Source organism: Oncorhynchus masou, chromosome 15 (genome assembly GCF_036934945.1).
Source record: "Oncorhynchus masou masou isolate Uvic2021 chromosome 15, UVic_Omas_1.1, whole genome shotgun sequence".
NCBI lineage: Eukaryota > Metazoa > Chordata > Actinopteri > Salmoniformes > Salmonidae > Oncorhynchus > Oncorhynchus masou.
In genome coordinates, this window is record NC_088226.1 from 65,434,454 (window position 1) to 65,459,322 (window position 24,869).

At 43.4% G+C, this 24,869-nt stretch overlaps 1 pseudogene; it reads right to left on the minus strand.

The window, feature by feature from the left end:
* Nucleotides 1-496: 496 nt before the first annotated feature.
* Nucleotides 497-24,632, minus strand: LOC135555199 (ethanolamine kinase 1-like; annotated as a pseudogene).
* Nucleotides 24,633-24,869: the final 237 nt, after the last annotated feature.

Genomic DNA, 24,869 nt, shown 5'->3' on the forward strand with positions numbered 1-24,869 from the left:
AGGTGGGGAGGTTGTGTGAGTATGGGGAGGTGGGGAGGTTGTGTGAGTATGGGGAGGTGGGGAGGTTGTGTGAGTATGGGGAGGTGGGGAGGTTGTGTGAGTATGGGGAGGTGGGGAGGTTGTGTGAGTATGGGGAGGTGGGGAGGTTGTGTGAGTATGTGGAGGTGGGGAGGTTGTGTGAGTATGGGGAGGTGGGGAGGTTGTGTGAGTATGTGGAGGTGGGGAGGTTGTGTGAGTATGGGGAGGTGGGGAGGTTGTGTGAGTATGGGGAGGTGGGGAGGTTGTGTGAGTATGGGGAGGTGGGGAGGTTGTGTGAGTATGGGGAGGTGGGGAGGTTGTGTGAGTACGGAGCAGCAGAGGTCTGAGGTGAGGAAAGGCCATTCATAGTAAAGCTAAGTAAACAGTTGTAGGTTTTACTTTGTATCAGCATTTAGAAGTAATACAATTACTGTAAGCCCGAAGTCCCACAGTCTAGACTCAAGAGATACCTGGTCACTCACCTTTCAAAGTTGAAGTCAATGGACGAGTATCTGGCCTGCAGGATTGCCCAGAGACCTAAGAAGAAATTGGAGACCTGCGAATAGGTTTGTGAGAAGGAGGAGGGTCATGCCTTGTTCAGGGTTGTTCTCATCTTGTCCTCTTCTGTATAAATCTAATGCTTAACCCTGTCGCTACATTTAAAAAATATTTCTTATTGTTAAATATAATTCAGAATCCTTTCTTTCTTATAGGGATACTTCTGGATTTTGACAACGGAGCCCTTAATCTATTTCCCCAATGCAGATCAACTCGTGGGTGTCTCTGCATGCAGTTTGAAGGAAGTAGCTAACGACATTTAACATTACATTTAAGTCATTTAGCAGACGCTCTTATCCAGAGCGACTTACAAATTGGTGAATTCACCTTCTGACATCCAGTGGAACAGCCACTTTACAATAGTGCATCTAAATCATTTAAGGGGGGGGAGAAGGATTACTTTATCCTATCCTAGGTATTCCTTGAAGAGGTGGGGTTTCAGGTGTCTCCGGAAGGTGGTGATTGACTCCGCTGTCCTGGCGTCGTGAGGGAGTTTGTTCCACCATTGGGGGCCAGAGCAGCGAACAGTTTTGCAGTAATCCAGACGGGAGATGACAAGTGCCTGGATTAGGACCTGCGCCGCTTCCTGTGTGAGGCAGGGTCGTACTCTGCGGATGTTGTAGAGCATGAACCTACAGGAACGGGCCACCGCCTTGATGTTAGTTGAGAACGACAGGGTGTTGTCCAGGATCACGCCAAGGTTCTTAGCGCTCTGGGAGGAGGACACAATGGAGTTGTCAACCGTGATGGCGAGATCATGGAACGGGCAGTCCTTCCCCGGGAGGAAGAGCAGCTCCGTCTTGCCGAGGTTCAGCTTGAGGTGGTGATCCGTCATCCACAGTGATATGTCTGCCAGACATGCAGAGATGCGATTCGCCACCTGGTCATCAGAAGGGGGAAAGGAGAAGATTAATTGTGTGTCGTCTGCATAGCAATGATAGGAGAGACCATGTGAGGTTATGACAGAGCCAAGTGACTTGGTGTATAGCGAGAATAGGAGAGGGCCTAGAACAGAGCCCTGGGGGACACCAGTGGTGAGAGCGCGTGGTGAGGAGACAGATTCTCGCCACACCACCTGGTAGGAGCGACCTGTCAGGTAGGACGCAATCCAAGCGTGGGCCGCGCCGGAGATGCCCAACTCGGAGAGGGTGGAGAGGAGGATCTGATGGTTCACAGTATCGAAGGCAGCCGATAGGTCTAGAAGGATGAGAGCAGAGGAGAGAGAGTTAGCTTTAGCAGTGCGGAGCGCCTCCGTGATACAGAGAAGAGCAGTCTCAGTTGAATGACTAGTCTTGAAACCTGACTGATTTGGATCAAGAAGGTCATTCTGAGAGAGATAGCGGGAGAGCTGGCCAAGGACGGCACGTTCAAGAGTTTTGGAGAGAAAAGAAAGAAGGGATACTGGTCTGTAGTTGTTGACATCGGAGGGATCGAGTGTAGGTTTTTTCAGAAGGGGCGCAACTCTCGCTCTCTTGAAGACGGAAGGGACGTAGCCAGCGGTCAGGGATGAGTTGATGAGCGAGGTGAGGTAAGGGAAAAGGTCTCCGGAAATGGTCTGGAGAAGAGAGGAGGGGATAGGGTCAAGCGGGCAGGTTGTTGGGCGGCCGGCCGTCACAAGAAGCGAGATTTCATCTGGAGAGAGAGGGGAGAAAGAGGTCAGAGCACAGGGTAGGGCAGTGTGAGCAGAACCAGCGGTGTCGTTTGACTTAGCAAACGAGGATCGGATGTCGTCGACCTTCTTTTCAAAATGGTTGACGAAGTCATCTGCAGAGAGGGAGGAGGGGGGAGGGGGAGGAGGATTCAGGAGGGAGGAGAAGGTGGCAAAGAGCTTCCTAGGGTTAGAGGCAGATGCTTGGAATTTAGAGTGGAAGAAAGTGGCTTTAGCAGCAGAGACAGAGGAGGAAAATGTAGAGAGGAGGGAGTGAAAGGATGCCAGGTCCGCAGGGAGGCGAGTTTTCCTCCATTTCCGCTCGGCTGCCCGGAGCACTGTTCTGTGAGCTCGCAATGAGTCGTCGAGCCACGGAGCGGGAGGGGAGGACCGAGCCGGCCTGGAGGATAGGGGACATAGAGAGTCAAAGGATGCAGAAAGGGAAGAGAGGAGGGTTGAGGAGGCAGAATCAGGAGATAGGTTGGAGAAGGTATGAGCAGAGGGAAGAGATGATAGGATGGAAGAGGAGAGAGTAGCGGGGGAGAGAGAGCGAAGGTTGGGACGGCGCGATACCATCCGAGTAGGGGCAGTGTGGGAAGTGTTGGATGAGAGCGAGAGGGAAAAGGATACAAGGTAGTGGTCGGAGACTTGGAGGGGAGTTGCAATGAGGTTAGTGGAAGAACAGCATCTAGTAAAGATGAGGTCGAGCGTATTGCCTGCCTTGTGAGTAGGGGGGGAAGGTGAGAGGGTGAGGTCAAAAGAGGAGAGGAGTGGAAAGAAGGAGGCAGAGAGGAATGAGTCAAAGTTAGATGTGGGGAGGTTAAAGTCGCCCAGGACTGTGAGAGGTGAGCCGTCCTCAGGAAAGGAGCTTATCAAGGCATCAAGCTCATTGATGAACTCTTCGAGGGAACCTGGAGGGCGATAAATGATAAGGATGTTAAGCTTGAAAGGGCTGGTAACTGTGACAGCATGGAATTCAAAGGAGGCGATAGACAGATGGGTAAGGGGAGAAAGAGAGAATGACCACTTGGGAGAGATGAGGATCCCGGTGCCACCACCCCGCTGACCAGAAGCTCTCGGGGTGTGCGAGAACACGTGGGCGGACGAAGAGAGAGCAGTAGGAGTAGCAGTGTTATCTGTGGTGATCCATGTTTCCGTCAGTGCCAAGAAGTCGAGGGACTGGAGGGAGGCATAGGCTGAGATGAACTCTGCCTTGTTGGCCGCAGATCGGCAGTTCCAGAGGCTACCGGAGACCAGGAACTCCACGTGGGTCGTGCGTGCTGGGACCACCAGATTAGGGTGGCCGCGGCCACGCGGTGTGGAGCGTTTGTATGGTCTGTGCAGAGAGGAGAGAACAGGGATAGATAGACACATAGTTGACAGGCTACAGAAGAGGCTACGCTAATGCAAAGGAGATTGGAATGACAAGTGGACTACACGTCTCGAATGTTCAGAAAGTTAAGCTTACGTAGCAAGAATCTTATTGACTAAAAAGATTGAAATGATACAGTACTGCTGGAGTAGGCTAGCTGGCAGTGGGTGCGTTGTTGACTTTGTAGGCTAGCTGGCAGTGGCTGCGTTGTTGACACTACACTAATCAAGTCGTTCCGTCGAGTGTAATAGTTTCTACAGTGCTGCTATTCGGGGGCTAGCTGGCTAGCTGGCTAGCTAGCAGTGTTGATTACGTAACGTTACGTTAAAAGAACGACAATAGCTGGCTAGCTAACCTAGAAAATCGCTCACAAAGACGGCTATGTAGCTAGCTAGCTACGATCAAACAAATCAAACCGTTGTACTGTAATTAAGTAAAATGAAAATGTGATACTACCTGTGGAGCGAAGCGGAATGTTGACCGGGTAGTTGAAGTTCAATTCGGTAGACGTTGGCTAGCTGTTGGCTAGCTAGCTAGCAGTAGCTCCTACGTTAAGGACGACAAATAGCTGGCTAGCTAACCTCGGTAAATTAAGATAATCACTCTAAGTCTACACACTCTAAACTACACAATTATCTTGGATACGAAGACAGCAAAGACAACTATGTAGCTAGCTAACACTACACTAATCGAGTCGTTCAGTTGAGTGTAATAGTTTCTACAGTGCTAGTAGACGGTGGACGATAGCTAGCTGCTGGGCAGATAGCAGTGTAGACTACGTTAGGACGACGAAATACGATAATTACGCAATTATCTTTGATACAAAGACGGCTATGTAGCTAGCTAAGAAGAAATTGCTAAGATTAGACAAATCAAACTGTTGTATTATAATGAAATGTAATGAAAATGTAATGAAAAGTTATACTACCTGCGGACCGAAGTGTAGATGCGACCGCTCGCTCCAACCCGGAACCGGAACTACATTTACATTTTTCTCATTTAGCAGTCACTTATCCAGAGGGACTTATAGGAGCATTTAGGGTTAAGTGCCTTGCTTAAGGGCACATTGACTGATTTTCACTTAGTCAGCTCGGAGATTTGAACCAGCAACCTTTCAGTTACTGGTCCAATGCTCTTAAATGCTAGTCTACCTGCCACAACTACGCTAGCGCTAGCGTAATTTCTAACTAGCTTTAGCACAATGACTGGAAGTTTACGGTATCAGCTAGCATGTTCGTAGATACCATAACTTCCAGTCATTGCGCTAACAGTAGTTAGCATGGACTCACAAAAGTACCTCTAACTTCCGTCATACTGGATGCAGAGACATACAAATGGTATCCATGAGTTCATCTGAGTCTGGGGGAGTATCCCTTTAAAGTTCAGTGAGATTGAAGTGCCCACTAAGTGGTCGTATTGAGACACTGTAGCCTGCAAAGAGCTGGTGTTTCAGACCCCAGAAAACCATTACAATTCCTCTCTGGTTATATTGTCCTGTCCTGTATGTTCCCAGAAGCCTTTGTTCCACACTGCTGTGGCTCTGAGGATGTACCTTTCATGGTGCAATATTGTAGGCTACATGACTGAAATAGACTGATGTTGGATCTTAACTTTACCAATATTGTCGTAGAAAAATGATCCTACAGCAACAGGATTTAAACATTTAGTCCATAATGTTGCTTGATCGGTGGTTAGGCTGGACAAAAGTAGGCTGCATGAAAAGTGCAATACTCTTAATGTTTATTTATTTATTTTTATTTAACTTTTATTTAACTAGGCAAGTCAGTTATGAACAAATTCTTATTTAGGAAAAATACCTCATGCATGGACAGTGGCTGGGATTAAAATATATAAAAAATATAGGACAAAACACACATCACGACACGAGAGACAACACAACACAACATAATGAGAGACCTAAGACAACAACATAGCATGGCAGCAGCACATGATAACACCGCATGGTAGCAACACAACATAACAACAACATGGTAGCAACACAACATGGCAGCAGCCCAACATGGTAGCAACACAAAACAGGGTACAAACATTATTGGGCATAGACAACAGCACAAAGGGCAAGAAGGTAGAGACAACAATACATCACGCAAAGTAGCCACAACTGTCAGTAAGAGTGTCCATGATTGAGTCTTTGAATTAAGAAATTGAGATAAAACAATCCAGTTTGAGTGTTTGTTGCAGCTCGTTCCTGTCGCTTGCTGCAGCGAACTGAAAAGATGAGCGACCCAGTGATGTGTGTGCTTTGGGGACCTTTAACAGAATGTGACTGGCAGAACGGGTGGAGAATGAGGGCTGCAGTAAATATCTCAGATAGGGGGGAGTGAGGCCTAAGGGTTTTATAAATAAGCATCAACCAGTGGGTCTTGCGACGGGTATACAGAGATGACCCGTTTACAGAGGAGTATAGTGTGCAGTGATGTGTCCTATAAGGAGCATTGGTGTCAAATCTGATTGCCGAATGGTAAAGAACATCTAGCCACTTGAGACCCTTACCTGCCGATCTATAGATTATGTCTCTGTAATCTCGCATGGGTAGGATGGTCATCTGAATCAGGGTTAGTTTGGCAGATGGGGTGAAAGAGGACTGATTACGATAGAGGAAACCAAGTCTAGATTTAACTTTAGCCTACAGCTTTGATATGTGCTGAGAGAAGGACAGTGTACCATCGAGCCATACTCCCAAGTACTTGCTCTAGGTAGTAATCACACCTGTGGGGAGAGGGGCATTCTTCTTACCAAACCACATGACCTTTGTTTTAGAACTGTGATATAACTGTGTTAGAGTGGGTTTTCAGTGAATTTATGTAATTCACAAAACTCATCTGCAGTTCCTGCAGCGCAGGAAAATTCTCAGCAAATGAAATCAAATGAAATCAAATTTATTTATATAGCCCTTCGTACATCAGCTGATATCTCAAAGTGCTGTACAGAAACCCAGCCTAAAACCCCAAACAGCAAGCAATGCAGGTGTAGAAGCACGGTGGCTAGGAAAAACTCCCTAGAAAGGCCAAAACCTAGGAAGAAACCAAGAGAGGAACCAGGCTATGTGGGGTGGCCAGTCCTCTTCTGGCTGTGCCGGGTGGAGATTATAAGAGAACATGGCCAAGATGTTCAAATGTTCATAAATGACCAGCGTGGTCGAATAATAATAAGGCAGAACAGTTGAAACTGGAGCAGCAGCACGGCCAGGTGGACTGGGGACAGCAAGGAGTCATCATGTCAGGTTGTCCTGGGGCATGGTCCTAGGGCTCAGGTCCTCCGAGAGAGAGAAAGAAAGAGAGAAGGAGAGAATTAGAGAGAGCACACTTAGATTCACACAGGACACCGAATAGGACAGGAGAAGTACTCCAGATATAACAAACTGACCCTAGCCCCCCGACACATAAACTACTGCAGCATAAATACTGGAGGCTGAGACAGGAGGGGTCAGGAGACACTGTGGCCCCATCCGAGGACACCCCCAGACAGGGGGTTCTCGGAAAGCATTCTCAAATGAAGATCCTATCTTTCTTATGCAGCGTCTCGGGCGACTCATGAAGGCAGGACAAAAACGTATACCAATGTTTTCAATGAGACATCAACGGCAAATGCCACCAAGGCTGACAGAAAATACTGTCCATTGCGGCGCCGGGAAGAATTTGAAGCAAGAGTTGAAATGGAGAATTAACTAAAACAATAACTGTGTAACACATCTAAAAAATATATTCTCACGATATGATTAGTGACATTACCTAGAGAATGTGCTATACGTTTTGTACATGTTTCGTAAATTTTGACATCTTTAAACTAGAAAATTAACTTACATGTGAGAGTTGTATTGTGTTAGGATGTTATTTATGGCCAATTTTTACGACAAGATTTTTGTTACCCATAATCCACAAGTACATTTTTTTCGATTTCCCCGTGTTTTTCTTCTTAAGAAAAAGGGGAAATGTGTAATGCTCATATTGAATTGTTCCCGTACTAATGGAATTGCTCCCTTAGGTCAACGGCACTCCACGTCTCCATACATTTCTGTTGTCATCCACCCTAATAGTAATTATCCACGGTGGGACCACTAATAATTTCCTAACAAGTTCCAGGCGGACCTCTGTGTTGTGGCCGAGTGATATAATCACATTTTTATTTGATAATCAAATAAAGGGCGGAATGAAATATTGGAGCAGTGTGTGGTTTCTCCTCTCCATTTTTTCCTGGCACATTTTCAACTGTAATGTCTCTCCCCAGTTCTAGATGGAGATTGAGTGCAGTTCTTCTACTGTGTTTAATAACTCCCCTCCATTAAGATGCCATTAGCCTAACGCTAAGCAGAGATGGCCAGTGACAGGGTGCCATTCAGAAAAGCCCAAAGAGGAATCATACTACAACAAGATAGGGGGTGACATCACAGAGTCACAGTCTTTGGCCCCACAGTACTTGGGGGCGGGGGGGGGGGGGTCCCAGAGGGGGCCAAGAGGAGGCGTAAAGAGCCCAGTGTGCCTTGGCTTACTCTGTCTCAGCTTAAGATAGGGAGAGGATCAGTGGAGAAGCTCCCCACCCCAGAACATTGGCAGAAAGCTGCTTGTTAGTGATGCCACAGCGAAGACAATTTGTCTATCTAAGGACCCTGGGAAATATCACAACAGACCCTGCAGTTCAATAGGGCATTGATATCAGTTGGACAAAGTGTGTTTCCTTTCAGTAGACCTAGGTCCTCCCATTAACTGAAATGGTAGTCTAAAGACACTGGCAAACCACAAAGATCCGGTCACATGACTAAAAACCAGAGTATGGGAGGGATATTGAGAAAGTTCTAGTCATATCTCATAATCAGATTTAAATGAAAACCAGCTAAGCCAAACTTTTCTTTCGTGATTGTTTTGATAAACAAGCATATCCACAATCTCTATGCCAGACTTAACTTGGACAGGAAACTTGATTTACCCATTCATTGTCAATGAGGGACTTCTCCCACTTCTTGGTTTGTCACAGAAATCTGATTTCAATCAACAATATGTTATCGCTGCTCTTATTCATTTCCAGGCATGTTTTTTTCTTCCCTTCCACGTTTTGGCTGAAGCAGAGTTATTTTAAAAAGAAAAGGCTTACTCACCATTTCTGGGCTATTTTGAGAGACATCGACACTACCCCCACAAATTACTAAAACAATCCTGCGTATTGTGTCCACTTATGAAAGCACCATTAGTTTAGTCCAGCAGCACTTGAGCCACCAAAGACTGAAAATTGTGGTTGTTAAAAAACACATCTTGGCTGCTGTCTGTCATTTTTCTTGCAGTGGTTTCAAATCAACTCCAATAGAGTATGTCAAAATCCAGCGGTAAGTGGATCATACAGAGTGGATGGGAATTCGCTTTTTGGAAATATGGACCCTTAAATGGACATTGTTTGATGTGAATTGAAATATTGAATCTTGCCAGTGCTCATTACTATAGTGAAAGGCAGGCACCCCTGCACAAAACTACTTTGGTCTCTTTATCGACAAACACCCACATTAAAATGGAGATCAGCCAATGAATTTATATCCTGTAAATTTCACACAGAGAAATAAAAGTGAATCAGAAAGTGAATCAGAAAGTATAGTATTAACTTACATATAGTATTTACTTAGACTGTGGTGAAATATCAATGTCGTAGGCCAGGTTAATGGGTGCTGTGGTGAAATATCAATGCCGTAGGCCAGGTTAATGGGTGCTGTGGTTAAATATCAATGTCGTAGGCCAGGTTAATGGGTGCTGTGGTTAAATATCAATGTCATAGGCCAGGTTATTGGGTGCTGTGGTGAAATATCAATTCCGTAGGCCAGGTTAATGGGTGCTGTGGTGAAATATCAATGCCGTAGGCCAGGTTAATGGGTGCTGTGGTTAAATATCAATGTCGTAGGCCAGGTTAATGTGTGCTGTGGTGAAATATCAATGCCGTAGGCCAGGTTAATGGGTGCTGTGGTGAAATATCAATGCCGTAGGCCAGGTTAATGGGTGCTGCGCCAGTGTCTCTCACCAGTGAGAACTTGCAGCTCCTGAACCTCTCGTCCTGTAACTGTGGCTCCTAGCCCCACACTGTGCTTGTAGCTCTCCAGGTAAGCAGTCGACCAGTCCCTCTGCAGTACAGGGCTGGGATATAGGCTGTAGTCAATGCCTTTCACACCTTGGGGACGTGTCAAACACACAGACACATTTAATGAGAACCTGTCAAACCAATCAGGCTGGATGATACAGCGACAACATGGGTTAGAAACCCTTGTACCCGTCTGGAGATCTGTAATGTATCATGAGGTCCCTGGCAATTCCCAGACTGAATGTGTGTGTGTTGTAGAGAGAGTATGTGTGTGAGAGAGAGTGTGCGTGCATTTGAGATAAAAAGAGATAGATGGAGAAGGGGAGGGGGGACTAGTGGGCCTAACTGTTTAAAAGATCACACTGTAAATCTTTGCGTAAACTGTGTAAAGGGAAACTTTTAAAGGACAGTTTGTCAGCGTATCTTTTACATTCATTTGGGGTGGAGGCAAATAGCTGCATCTACACGACCAATGTTGTGGGAAATGGTTTCATCTTGACATTAGACTACTTTACAGGTAGACTACTTAGACAACTTCACATCTGACAAATGTTTATTCGAAGGTGTAATGCCCCTTTAATGTGCTTGCTTAGTTCAACGTTGAAGGCAAAATGAAATATTTGAAATACATTGAAATAAAAAAACATATTCGCTCTGATTCCCCTTTTGTGAGATTCACCTCAGAAATGAACTGTAAACTGAAGGAACGCACCTGCAAACTCATTGAAGTGGTTGCCTATGTCGAAGGCCTGTTAGTTATAATCAGCATACTCATAGTCAATGAATCTCACCATGCCTAAAGGAGAAGAGAGCAACGTACGGTTCATACAGCTAATTGCAATGACACGTACACATTAGTAAACTGTTCTGTAGCACCTCAGCAATATAGTTATTACTCTATCAGACCGAGGTTGCAATTACTTGACAAATATAGTCAAATACTTGGCCTGTTTGAGCATGCCTGGCTTAATAAACAAATAGAAAAGTCCCAAAACTGCAAACACCACCCACTAGGCAGACAAGCAAAGCCTCAAAGTATTTTAATGATTTTTTTCAAATATTTGAAACCCAGTACTGTACCTACCCTATGTAGAGGTAACTGCCAAAATAAAGGAAACACTTGAGAAATGAGGGATACAAAGTATATTGAAAGCAAGTGCCTGAGTTAATTAAGCAATTAACATCCCATCATGCTTAGGGCCATGTACAAAAATGCCCAGTTGCCCAATATTTTGGCTACCATGGCCAGAAGAAGAGATCTTGAAACTCCCGAGTGGTGCAGTGGTCTAAGACACTGCGTCTCAGTGCCAGACACCCTGGTTCTGTTCCAGGCTGTATCACAACCGGCCGTGATTGAGAGTCCTGTAGGGCAGCGCACAATTAGTCCAGCGTCGTCCGGATTTGGCCGGTGCAGGCCGTAGCCTAGTAGTTAGAGCGTTGGACTAGTAACCGAAAGGTTGCACGTTCGAATCCCCGAGCTGACAAGGTACAAATCTGTCGTTCTGCCCCTGAACAGGCAGTTAACCCACTGTTCCTAGGCCATCATTGAAAATAAGAATTTGTTCTTAACTGATTTGCCTAGTAAAATAAAGGTAAAAAATGTAAAAAAAAATTAAAAATGTGAATTTGTTCTTAACTGATTTGCCTACTTAAATAAAGGTTAAATAAAAATAATTATAATCATCTCAGTGACTTCGAAAGAGGAGTTTCAAAAGAAGAATTGTGTGTGTGTGAATGTGTGTGTCACAGGAGTTTGGTGGCACCTTAATTGGGCACATGGTAATGACTGGAGTGGAATAAGGGCTCAACTGCCTATTAAGACACTTTATGTTGGTGTTTCCTTTATTTTGGCAGTTATCTGTATGCCGCTATAATTGATAGTGTGCTCTGAAAGCTTTAATAGTCAACGCTACAATTCCACAATAGGATACAATAACATAAAAAAAAAAGATACAATGAAACAATTTCCCACTATATTATGTTCTGATATGTATGATTTGTTCAGATATCATATTATTTTAGTTTGTGCTTTACTGTTAAAACAACAAAGTCCCTGAAAAGCTTCAGAGAAACATTAATAATGTATTCATTATAATGGTGTTCCATACATTAATCATAACAATGACCAAGGCTGTACGTCTGCACATAAGGGCATAATGAAATGACATAATGAAATGACAAGAGGATTAAGATAATAGGGTATAGATTTATTATCCATAGGAAAAGAAAGGAAAGATGTGACCGTTTTGTGAACCACATTTTGTCAAAGTGTTAAAATGGATCATGTCTTACAATTGGACCATTTCATTGAAATAAGTTCAATCAAAGGGACATCCAAGTTATTGAGACTAAAACATGGCAATCTTGTATTCTTACTGACACTGATGGTATATTGCATCATAATGGCAGAACAAACGCTATAACCAATCGGTTCAGTAGTAATGAATCCACTTATTCTTCATACTGCGGCGCTTTTTTAAATGATCACATGAACTCGCTTGGAACACTTTTTATGTCAGGCTTGCAGCTCAAATTCCAGACACTAAGACCCATCATCCACCCTCTTTGTAGTCACAGATGATGTTTTTAGTCAGGAGGTCGTTGTGACAAAGCACGGTCGTCGAGCCGATCAGAGAGAGGTGTCTTTTCAACGTTTCCATTTCATCTGACAGGGTTTCGATGCTAGGGAACTCTTTCAGCAGCTTGGAACTATGTGGACAAAAAAAGTACAAAATAACTGTTACGTATTGCAGGCACTGAAAGTATCAGCATCACATTCAAATAGTATCAGCACATTCAAATTGACCTCATGCGATAATGCATGCTGTGTTTAATTAGCTGTTTAGTAGGTATTTATCGTCTTTATGGTCTTTTTCATATTTGAATTCCTTCCAAATACACTTTCAAAAACAAATAGACTATGTCTCCATTGGAGAAAATGCAGAGAACCCCTAGATGAAGGGAGGTATAATATACTGTATGTTATAAAGTACTACAGATGGTCTGCAGTAAATATACACGTTTATAAGGAATAGGATGGAATCATATTACTCAGGCACCGACGCCTGCCGCATGTGATAGGGGCTACAGTCCATTACGGATTATAATGGAACACCCAGCCGTGATCTGCCCAGCGAGGCCTCTCTACCAGACTAACTCAATACATTTTATGCATGCTTTGAAAACAACAACATTGAGCAGGGTGTGAGGGCCGTCACCTGCCTAGAGGACTGGTTGATCTCGCTCTCCGAGGCAGATGTGAGAAGGGTCTTTAACTAGGTCAATACCCGCAAGGCTGCGGTATTCTAGGGTGCGTTCTCAGAGCTTGCGCAGAACAGCTGGCAGGCATATTAAATAGGTAAATTAGAATTTGTTCTTAACTGACTTGCCTTGTTAAATAAAGGCCAAATAAAAAAAGATTCACAGTAATTGTCTACCTCTCCTTGTCCCAGTCTGTAATCCCTACATGTTTTAAGATAACCACAATCATTCCTGCTCCTAATAACTCTAAGGCTTCATGCCACAATGACTACCACACCGTAGCACTCACTTCTGTAATCATGAAATGCATTGAGAGCCTGGTTATGGCACACATCAACTCCTCCATCCCAGCCAACCTGGACCCACTCCAGTTTGCATACTGCCCCAACAGATCCATAGACAATGCAATCTCAATTGCTCTCCACACAGCCCTCACCCACCTAGATAAGAGATATACCTATGTGAGAATGCTGTTCATTGACAACAGCTCAGCGCTCAACACCGTTGTCCCCTCCAAGCTCATCACCAAACTTAGGACTATGGGTCTGAACACCACCTCCCTATGCAACTGGATCCTACAGAGGGCTGTGCGGACAGCCCAGTACATCACTGGGGCTGAGCTCCCTATTCAGGACCTCTATATCAGGTGATGTGAAAAGAAGGCCTCGAAAAATCTTCAAAGACTCCAACCACCCAAGCCATTGACTATTTTCTCTGCTGCCACATGGCAAGACATACCGGTGCATCAAGTCTTACACCAACAGGCTCTTGAACAGCTTCTATCCCAAAGCAATACGACTGATAGATAGTCAGCTATCTGAATTCATCTTGTTACTTTATTGACCTTTTATTTCAATCTTTGCACTGTCCCTATGCACACACACACACACACACGCACACACACGCACACACACGCACACACACGCACACACACGCACACACACGCACACACACGCACACACACGCACGCACACGCACTGTCCCTATGCACACACACACACACACACGCACACACACGCACACACGCACGCACACGCACACACACGCACGCACACGCACTGTCACTAGTCACCTTACCCCTATACATATACCCCTATACTACCTCCATCACTCCAGTATCCCTGTCACCTTACCCCTATACATATACCCCTATACTACCTCCATCATATACCCCTATACTACCTCCATCACTCCATTATCCCTGTGACCTTACCCCTATACATATACCCCTATACTACCTCCATCACTCCAGTATCCCTGTCACCTTACCCCTATACATATACCCCTATACTACCTCCATCACTCCAGTATCCCTGTCACCTTACCCCTATACATATACCCCTGTACTACCTCCATCACTCCAGTATACATGTCACCTTACCCCTATACATATACCCCTGTACTACCTCCATCACTCCAGTATCCCTGTCACCTTACCCCTATACATATACCCCTATACTACCTCCATCATATACCCCTATACTACCTCCATCACTCCAGTATCCCTGTCACCTTACCCCTATACATATACTCCTATACTACCTCCATCACTCCAGTATCCCTGTCACCTTACCCCTATACATATACTCCTATACTACCTCCATCACTCCAGTATCCCTGTCACCTTACCTCTATACATATACCCCTATACTACCTCCATCATATACCCCTATACTACCTCCATCACTCCAGTATCCCTGTCACCTTACCCCTATACATATACCCCTATACTACCTCCATCATATACCCCTATACTACCTCCATCACTCCAGTATTCCTGTCACCTTACCCCTATACATATACCCCTATACTACCTCCATCACTCCAGTATTCCTGTCACCTTACCCCTATACATCTACCCCTATACTACCTCCATCATATACCCCTATACTACCTCCATCACTCCAGTATCCCTGTCACCTTACCCCTATACATATACCCCTATACTACCTCCATCACTCCAGTATTCCTCCACATGTAACTATGGTATTGGAACATTTTTTTATAATATTTCCTGTATATAGTATGCTTACTTACTTACTTTATTGTGCCTTCAAGAATTTCCACCTCTGGCTGGATACTGACATTTTCAAAAAACAAATCATACAGGTATATTGGAAATATTTCCATGTTTCAAGTTACTTGTATAACACCCAGGCCATGTGGGCCATTAATCAACCAGTAGTCTCACAGTGAAAATGACTTAAATAAAGTCCATGATTTCCAGTGCCTACAAAGACTAGAAGAGGAAAACGTCTGGCCCGGTATTTTATTCTATCAGGGGGAGAACTACTTCTTAATGCAGTAGTTCACCAACCTGTAGATGCATTCTCCAGGCCTGCATGCGTTTACAGCAACACAAGTTGTTTATGACAGCAGACAGCACACCATATCATCTGGAGAGGTTACATGCTGTTTACAATCTCTTGTTTTTCCTTCTTGGGACAGCTCTATCAATCAACAAAGGTCTTATTTTCACGGACGGTACTTGAAAAAAGAAATGCACCTGCGAAATGCTGTGTAAGCATTGTACCGTTCTGATGAATTTTTATGTCTCCTTTCAATTGGCCCCCAAAAATATTTAATTTAAACACTGTTATACCTATTTATGCAAGGAGACATACAGTTGTGGTGTTATTATACACAGTTGTCGACATAATTTAGTGAGTTCTGTTAGGAACGTACAATAAATGCAGTGATCTAGGCCGTTGTTTACAGTCATGATAGAGGTCTCTTCTCCCCTCCTACAGCTTCCTTCACTACTTCCTCAGCCGCACACGCTTATTTGGATGGAAGAGTATCTCATTCTGCTCTGTTCCATCGTTTCTTTAGTTGTGGTTGCAAAATGGACACTTTGCTCATCACTCATAAAGGCTTTTGGCCCTGTTCACTGAAAACTGGTATCTGTATTTCTGGGGTATATTGTGACATAGTTTTGTTGTAGCGTGGCATTCTTGCCTTTTCAGAATATCCTGGTTTTTTGTTAGTTTTTTACTTTCCCCAGAACTCAAGTTTTGCTTAGAAAAATGGCATAGTACAGAATAATTAGTTGTATTATATTAGTATTTCTTTCATATATTAGCTCTTGATAGGATATTTATTTATATCATCAATATTCATGAAAATATGTAATATTAAATGTGGTTTACAAATTCCATATCTCTTTAAAATGCATACTCATTTTTAATTCTGTTTGCAGAATAACTGTTCATATGAAAACGAATGTTTGTTCAAAGGCTCAATCCTTGGTGAAACTTACATGATTCATTCCTATCAACTATTCTATATATGTATAAACAAGCTCCCAAGCATTTCACATCGTAACACCACTCTGCTATCTGGACTTCCTCCCCCTTCTCTTGCCCAGTGCCTTTCAGATGCAGGCGGTGGTGGAGGACGATGCTCGCCTCCCGGCTCCCACTCCTCTCATGTCTCTCAATGAAGTCTGTTTCTAGAGAGCTAGCTACTACAGCAATTAGAGGAATTTCCTCCTCTGGCGGCTCATTATCAATGTGCCTTATTTACATCTGATTACCAGCTCCAGTGGAGCAGCAGTGATTATGGCAGTATTGTGTGGTTTGTGTTGAGTGTTAAATGGGAGAATTAGCGGGAGGGCTTTGAGCAGAGCAGGAGGCTGCTCTCCCGGTTTCTACGCTTTCCTCGGAAAGTGCAGCTGTACTGTGTCTCTCTTTTCCTGCATTCCTCCCCTCTCATGTTCTCTCCTGTCCGGCTCTGTCCTGTTAGGTCCTCTCCCCCCCTCTCCTGTTAGCTCCTCTCCCCTTCTCTCCTGTTCGGTACTCTTCCCCCTCTCCTCAACACCACAGATGTATCTCCTCTCCTTTCTCTTCTCTGCCTCCCACCCCAGTGGGTGACTATCTGATTCAGACAGAGGAGCTTCAGCAGGTGCACCCACTCTCCTGCTCCCCCTCTCCCCACGTTTCCTCGGAAGACACTCTCTCACAAGCACTCATACATTGCCCAAGTATAAAAGTCTATCTGATGCTTTTGTGTGTTGACTGGTTCTCACCCTGTCCTTCTGTTGCTCTCTTTAGATACACAGCAAATTGGACAGTGTTGATTTTTCAGTGTAACATTTCTTAGGTTGACTCAGGTGTTAAATGAACTCTGTAAGAGAAAATTAATTAATATTTCATATATATTTAATGTTAATATTAAATTAACACAGTGGTGTAAAATAATCCCAGTATTGGTGCTACTAACCAGTGGTACTAACCAGTGTTTCCCAGCATGCTCTATTGCTTGTTGATTTTTAGAATTGTTTGTTTCAATATCTCTGTTTTTGCATGATTGATTAATTAATCGTATGCTACTCAACTATAAATAACATAAATGTGTCTAAACTAATCAAATCTGTTAATTGGACTTATTGCACCCGGGTACTGAAATGGTTGTTCCAGTTTAAATGGTTTAGGTATTCTCCTGTCTTACTCTTCAAAACCTAGCATTCATTCTGAATGCAGGTTGTGGGTGAATAAAAATTCAAAATATTGGATATCCACACTCTGGCTGGATTCCAATAAGAATCACACATCACTTTTCAAGCCAGCATAATGTGACTTGCAGGCCGGATGTGGCCTGTAAACCATGAGTTTCATGCCACTATATTAGGGTAATACTAGGGCCTTAAAATAAGGGCTTATGGAATACTGGTAGTATTGTGTGCAATAATTAAATTTTTATGATAACATATTTGCTTAGGATCTCACTTGGTGATGGCCAGAGGCTTGAAAACGGATGAATGCAACAACCATGTCTCTGTCACTAACTCCCCCTTCAGACATATGGAATGTGGCGCCTTGAAGCACCTCGGCTGCAGCATGTTTGTTTGTCTGAAAGGGTACAGCTTTTAAAAAGCCGCCATGAAACCTTCCCTGGATATAGTTTTGAAACGCCACTGAGCAGGCATATAACTTGTCTGTAGTGGCGGCAACTTCTGGTTGAACTGTCAATGAAATGATCTCAAGATACCTGTGTGCAGCCCGCCTGCATGCAGACCACTCGCCTCGAAGAAAAGTAATTTGAAGTCTGTTAAATACAATGACTTACCAATACATTTAGTAGAGAGAAAACATCTACCCTACCATTAAAAAACAACACAGGGAAACAATACCTAATATTCTATAGAGAATTCTTCTGTCTCTAAAGGGACAGAAGCCACACTTAAATGTTAAACAAATTGTCTGAAAGGTTATCAATTATTGCTTTTGAACAGGTATAATAAAGACAATCATGGGTGGTAACGTTACAATTCCCTCGAAAAGCAAGGCATTCTGGGAAATATACAAATAACACTTTACACTAAGCATTGTGTAATTGTAACACTAAAAAATGTGGACCCGTATAGACACTGGAACAGTGTTACATTTAACATGGTCAATGTTGAGTTAACACTGTAGAATTAGCTGTGTACGAAACAACATGCATACACACATTCAACGCAATCAAATGTATGTTTTATGGATTATTGACCTGTAAAAGCCAATACATTTCAATAATTTATTGTATAAGTGGAACACCTTACAATGAGAGATGTAAAAATATATATATTCTTTTTTTTTACAGAAATGACCTTATATTGAGTATGATATATATTATTTGTTCTCTCTTTGATGCTTTCTTGTCATATGAATTTCATTTTGAGGCTTTTAAATGTGGATCGAGTGATCCAGCTTAAAAAATATATCACAATATAGCTCCATCTATTGGACTTCTGAATGTGGTGCAACTGAGATAAAGGCTGGTGTGCTCTGTAAAATGAAATGTCCTTTATATAATGAAATTGCCTACAAGTTATCAATTTCGTATACATACTTGGCTGTTAACATAATCTTAGGGCTCTATGCAATCAGTGTCACGGAAGTTCAGTACCACATTGTGATTGAAATATAAAGGTAACATTTCCACCGTAAGCGGAGACTGCATTCACTGTAAACGCTGCCTATGTCAATTCAATCCGATATTTTCTATCGCGCGATACCGATTGAATGGAGCCCTTAGTTACTTCAAAGATACAAGAAAATTGTTTGCTTATACTCCCATTATCATATAATAATAATAGTCTCCCCATGTGTAATGTCACATCATGACAACACTTCAGAATAGAGCTATATGGGCTGTTGCTCACAGAAAGTTAGTTGCCTGTGTCCTGTCATAGCAATGTTTAAAAAAAGACTACTAGAGACATGCTGGCTCCATCTCAGATGTATGCAGGAAGCTGCTTCTCTCTTATCATAAAGGTCCCAATCTCCCCATAGCAGTTGTCTATTAAATGGATGACCCAATCCATAGCTAATTGCCTTGACCTCTTGACCTCTCTCCACAAAACACAAAGAACATACTGGAACAGTCTGGTGAGATTATTTCAATCTAAAGAGCTAAAGCAGACACAGTACTTTAGGACTCTAGTTTGCATGGACTTCCGACCCCTCAATCCTCACAGCAGTCGTAAACACCACAGAACATTTGATTGATAATGGAGAGAGACAGTCCAAGGAAGCCAAGCTAATGTTTTATTTTCTTTGTTCCCCCACCTCCTCAATGGGCTAACCACTGCTTGGTGCCACATGGCAAGAAAGTGGACTGATAGCAACAGAAAAGACTGGCTAAACGAATCAGACTTCACCGTCAACACATCTCATAGAAGAAGAGGAATGTGCAAATCTTTGCTTTACAAAAAAATATTTTGCAAAATAGAAAATGTCTAAGTAGTGTTAACTCACCTCTGTGATGCTGGTGTTCTGCTCTGAGCGTGCTGGACAAGTTAGAGAAATTGTGTCATCTTCTTCCACAGAATATTCTCTGCGTGATTGTCAGATTCGAACTCGATCGAGAGGATTTTTCCAATTTCTGTCGCAATCAATCTGCAGGGGAAAAGAACTAGGATAATTTATACCATACACTACAGATGAGACTGAGCCAAGATATTGCACACAAAAAAACTCTGGACCAGAAATAGATAGCTGCTATTTTTCCATTAAGCAATCCATTCAAACCAGATGTTGTTTCATTTAGGACCCTATTGATTGCTAGAGTGCATGGTTTGCAGATTGTTTGTGGTGTCATGGAGCCGGTGGGCTTTTTCTACAGGCTATCAAACTGAGCAGGCTGATAGATGGAGACTGGCCCTGAGGTTTGCCCCCTGTTGTCTGGATACTATCCACTAGCATAGCTGGAGGAGTCAAACCTGCTGTCTGTACTGTAAAACATTTCTTGTATAAACTACATGAACTTACTGGCAGAAATTGGCGAGTAAATTAAGGTAATTTATTTTACAGTGCAACTACTTTAAACAATTTAACGGGGAACATTTTACTTTAATCTAATTTACAGTATATTACTGGAATTACTCATGCAGCGACATTTTACCCAGTGTTCTTTGCAAGTTTAAAAGTTTTACATTTACCTTTTGGCCATTCAGTTCTTCTCCTTAAAAAGAATAGCTCCTTAAAAAAATGAATTAAATGTAACTAGGTAAGTCAGTCTTATTTACAACGACAGCCTATCCTGACCAAACCCTAACTACGCTGGGCCAATTGTGCGAGATGCAGTGCCTTAGACTACTACGCCACTCAGGAGCCCTGAGCATCTTCACATCTTACAGTCAGTGCATTCAAACAAGATTGAATTAAAAAAACACATCACAGTCATGGCAAGTAAAACATTTCCGTAACCATTACTGAAAATATTGATGCAGTTAAGGTCTTCAAAATGATTGTAATTAAAACAAGATATCTTATGATATATCTCTGGATAGTGCCAATACAATACTGAGAAATTCATGGTAACATGATGCCAGAGCAATGAAGCTCAGTATAATACAGTAATAGTGACTATTAAACTGTAAGACAGTTATTTATTGAGTATTCTACAGCAGGTTAGCTGCATACATTTGCGTAGTACAGCACATTAATGAATGCTAGGTGTTTTATATCACTTGCACTTCTAGAGGCCTAAACAAACGCTTCCAAACTGGCTGTGATTACACGGAAAAACATATAAATTAACATATATTAACATATAAATTAAACATGGGCAAATATTCAACCATTAAAAGTTTAAGACCCGCTACAACTCAGACCTTGTGCTTATATACATTTAACTGTTAGGAAGCCACTACCACATATTAGTTAAATTGGTTCAGGAATCTCACTAACGGGTGCAACAAATATAGACCCTTACAGAGCACAGCTTAAAATATGTTAATTGAACCTTTATTTAACTAGGCAAGTCAGTTAAGAACAAATTATTATTTACAATGACAGCCTACTGGGGAACAGTGGGTTAACTGCCTGTTCAGGAGTAGAACAACAGATTTTACCTTGGGGATTCAATCCAGCAACCTTTTGGTTACTGGCCCAATGCTCTAACCACTAGGTTACCTGCCTCCCCAATGAACCTGCAATTCTTCCTCCTCACAAGATATTTCCCTACAATTTAACGTAATTTACAAAATGCTGCAGTAAAAATATACCAAAATAGTAATACAGTACTTTATTGTTGAATTGTATTGAAAATAAAATCAGCAATTTCTAAAAGTGAGTATTTAAATGTATCTTACAGCATAACAACTGATATTTGGCACGTTATATCTAAACTGACAGTGATTACAGGACATGGCCACTCAACCATCAAAGGTTGGCAACATGCTGCCGTTCTGATCCGTCAAGTTTATAAATTAAATTATCATGGGACCACTACCACATATTACTTCAATTGGTTCAGGAATCTCACTAACAACAAATATAGCCCTTACAAGACGCACCTCAAAATATGTAATTGAGTGAAAAACAACAAAACCATGCACCCACTAGTGTTCAAAAGGTTTTTGACACTCCAAAAAATGTGGTATGGTACTGTATTCTGAATTACAGTAATTTACTAGCAGCAATTTACCAGTAAGTTACAGTAGAGTTTCAGGACAAAGTTTGTAGAAACATAGTATATTACCATATTCTGTGGGGGTACAACAAATATAGCCTTTTGCATGGCATGCCCTAAAATATGTTAATGAGCCAGAGACTCTTTCCCCGCCCACAACATTTTTTCACGATGCACCGTAATTAATACTGTAAAACACGTTTAAGGTATTTTACTGTGCATTCTACAGTGTTTTACTGCAATTTCAGAAGGGTCTTATAGTGTACTGTAAAACAAATGTACAATATTTTACTGTGCATTCTACAGTTATCTTATGTATTCAGTTTATAAAGTATGGTACTGTTAATTAATAGGGTAAGTTACTGATAAAATTACAAAAACGGCTAACAGTGTGGGTTCGATCCACTAGCATAGCTGGAGGAACAAATCTGTTGTCTGGGTTCTGTCCACTAGCATAGCTGGAGGAACAAATCTGTTGTCTGGGTTCTGTCCACTAGCATAACTGGAGGAGCAATCACATTGTTAAAGACATAATGGCCATATATCACTGTGCCTTGAAAAACAAACATACCCTTAACTCTGGTGCTCACTGAGAAACCATCCTCCAGACCCAAATCTGAATTAGCGCCCCAACTTTACTTTGCACGCACGCACGCACACACACACACACACACTCCCTCCATTCCCTCATCCCTCCATTCCTTCATCCCTCCATTCCCTCATCCCTCAATTTCCATGCTCCACTGTTATAATTAACTTTCAGATCCAGTGTGAGACCCAGTGGATTGACACTGTTCAAATTGTCCTTGGGAAAAACCTAATATGGATCAATTGTAGTTATATTTGAGATTCTTCCCAGTAGCCACCCTTTGATGACAGATTTGCACACTCTTGGAATTCTCTCAACCAGCTTCACCTGGAATGCTTTTCCAACAGTTTTTAAGGAGTTCCCACATATGCTGAGCACTTGTTGGCTGATTTTCCTTCACTCTGCGATCCTACTCATCCCAAACCATCTCAATTGGGTTGAGGTCGGGTGATTATGGAAACCAGGTCATCTGATGCAGCACTCTATTACTCTCCGTCTTGGTCAAATAGCCCTTAAAAATCCTGGAGTATTGTTGGTTCATTGTCCTGTTGAAAAACAAATGATACTCTCACTAAGGGCAAACCAGATGGGATGGTGTATCGCTGCAGAATGCCGTGGTAGCCATGCTGGTGTGCCTTGAATTCGAAATAAATCATGACAGTGTCACCAGTAAAGCACTCCACACCATCACACCTCCTCCTCCATGCTTCACGGTGGGAACAATACATGCATAGATCATCTGTTCACCTACTCTGCTTCTCACATTGACAGTGGTTGGAACCAAAAATTGCAAATTTGGACTCATTAGACAAAAGGACAAATTAAACTGGTCTAATGTCCATTGCTTGTGTTTCTTGGCCCAAGCAAGTCTCTTCTTTTTATTGGTGTAACGATCTTTGTCTTCATCGGATGAGGAGTAGGAAGGATCGGACCAAAATGCAGCGTTGTAAGTGTCCATGATTATTTATTATAACAGAACACGAAAACACCAAATAACAAAGTGAACATAAGAAATTAAAATCGAAACAGTCCTGAAAGGTGAAAACACAAAACAGGAAACAACTACCCACAAACACCAGGTGGGAAAAGGCTACCTAAGTATGGTTCTCAATCAGAGACAACGATAGACAGCTGCCTCTGATTGGGAACTATACCAGGCCAAACACATAGAAAAACAACATAGAATGCCCACCCCAACTCACGCCCCGACCAACTAAAATAGAGACATAAAAAAGGAACTAAGGTCAGGGCGTGACAGTAACCGCCCCCAAAGGTGCGGACTTCGGCCGCAAAACCTAAACCCGTAGGGGAGGGTCTGGGTGGGCATCTATCCACTGTGGTGGCTCTGGCACAGGACGTGGACCTCACTCCACCTTAGTCTTGGCCCACTTAGGTGGCGCCTTTGGAGTGGTGACCCTCGCGGTGCGGTGACCCTCCGGACTGACGGGCGGCTCTGGCGGCTCCGGACTGATGGGCGGCTCTGGTGGCTCCGGACAGGAGTGAGACTCTGGAGGGTCCGGACTAGAGGGAGACTCTGGAAGGAGAAGACGCAGAGACAGCCTGGTGCGTGGAGTTCCCACAGGGCCCACTAAGCTGGGGAGACCTACCGGAGGCCTGGTGCGTAGAGGAGGCACCGGATAAACCGGGCTGTGGGGGAGCACTGGGGCTCTGGTGCGCAGCCTTGGCACCACTCCTCCAGGCTGAATGCCCACTTTAGCCCGGCCCCTCCAGAGTGCAGGCACAGGACGAACCGGGCTGTGGGGGAGCACTGGAGATCTGGTGCTTACCACTCGCACTTCTCCATTAGGCTCAATGCTCACTTTCGCCCGGCACGGGCGGAGACACGGTACGCAGAGCCGGCGCAGGATACCCTGGGTCAAAACGGCGCACCGGAGACCAAACACGTTGGGCTGGCACAATCCGCCCTAGCTGGATGCCTACTCTCACATGGCACTTCCGGGGGGCTGGCCTATAGCGCTCCAGGCTATCAGCGCACACTGGCGACACCGTGCGCTTCACCGCATAACACGGTGCCTGACCAGTACTACGCTGCTTCCGGTAAGTACGGGGAGTTGGCTCAAGTCTATCACCTGACGGTCCCTTACCGTTTAATATCTCCTCTGAAGTCCAGGAGTCCTGAACCCTCTGCTCCTCATTACCACGTTGCTTGGTCCGTTGGTGGTGGGTAGTTCTGTAACGATCTTAGTCTTCATCGGATGAGGAGTAGGAAGGATCGGACCAAAACGCAGCGTGATAAGTGTCCATGATTATTTATTCTAACAGAACACAAAATACCAAATAACAAAATGAACGTAAGAAATGAAAATCGAAACAGTCCTGAAAGGTGAAAACACAAAACAGGAAACAACTTCCCACAAACACCAGGTGGGAAAAGGCTACCTAAGTATGGTTCTAGTGGAGTGGTAATGTCAGGATAATGTTGATAGTCT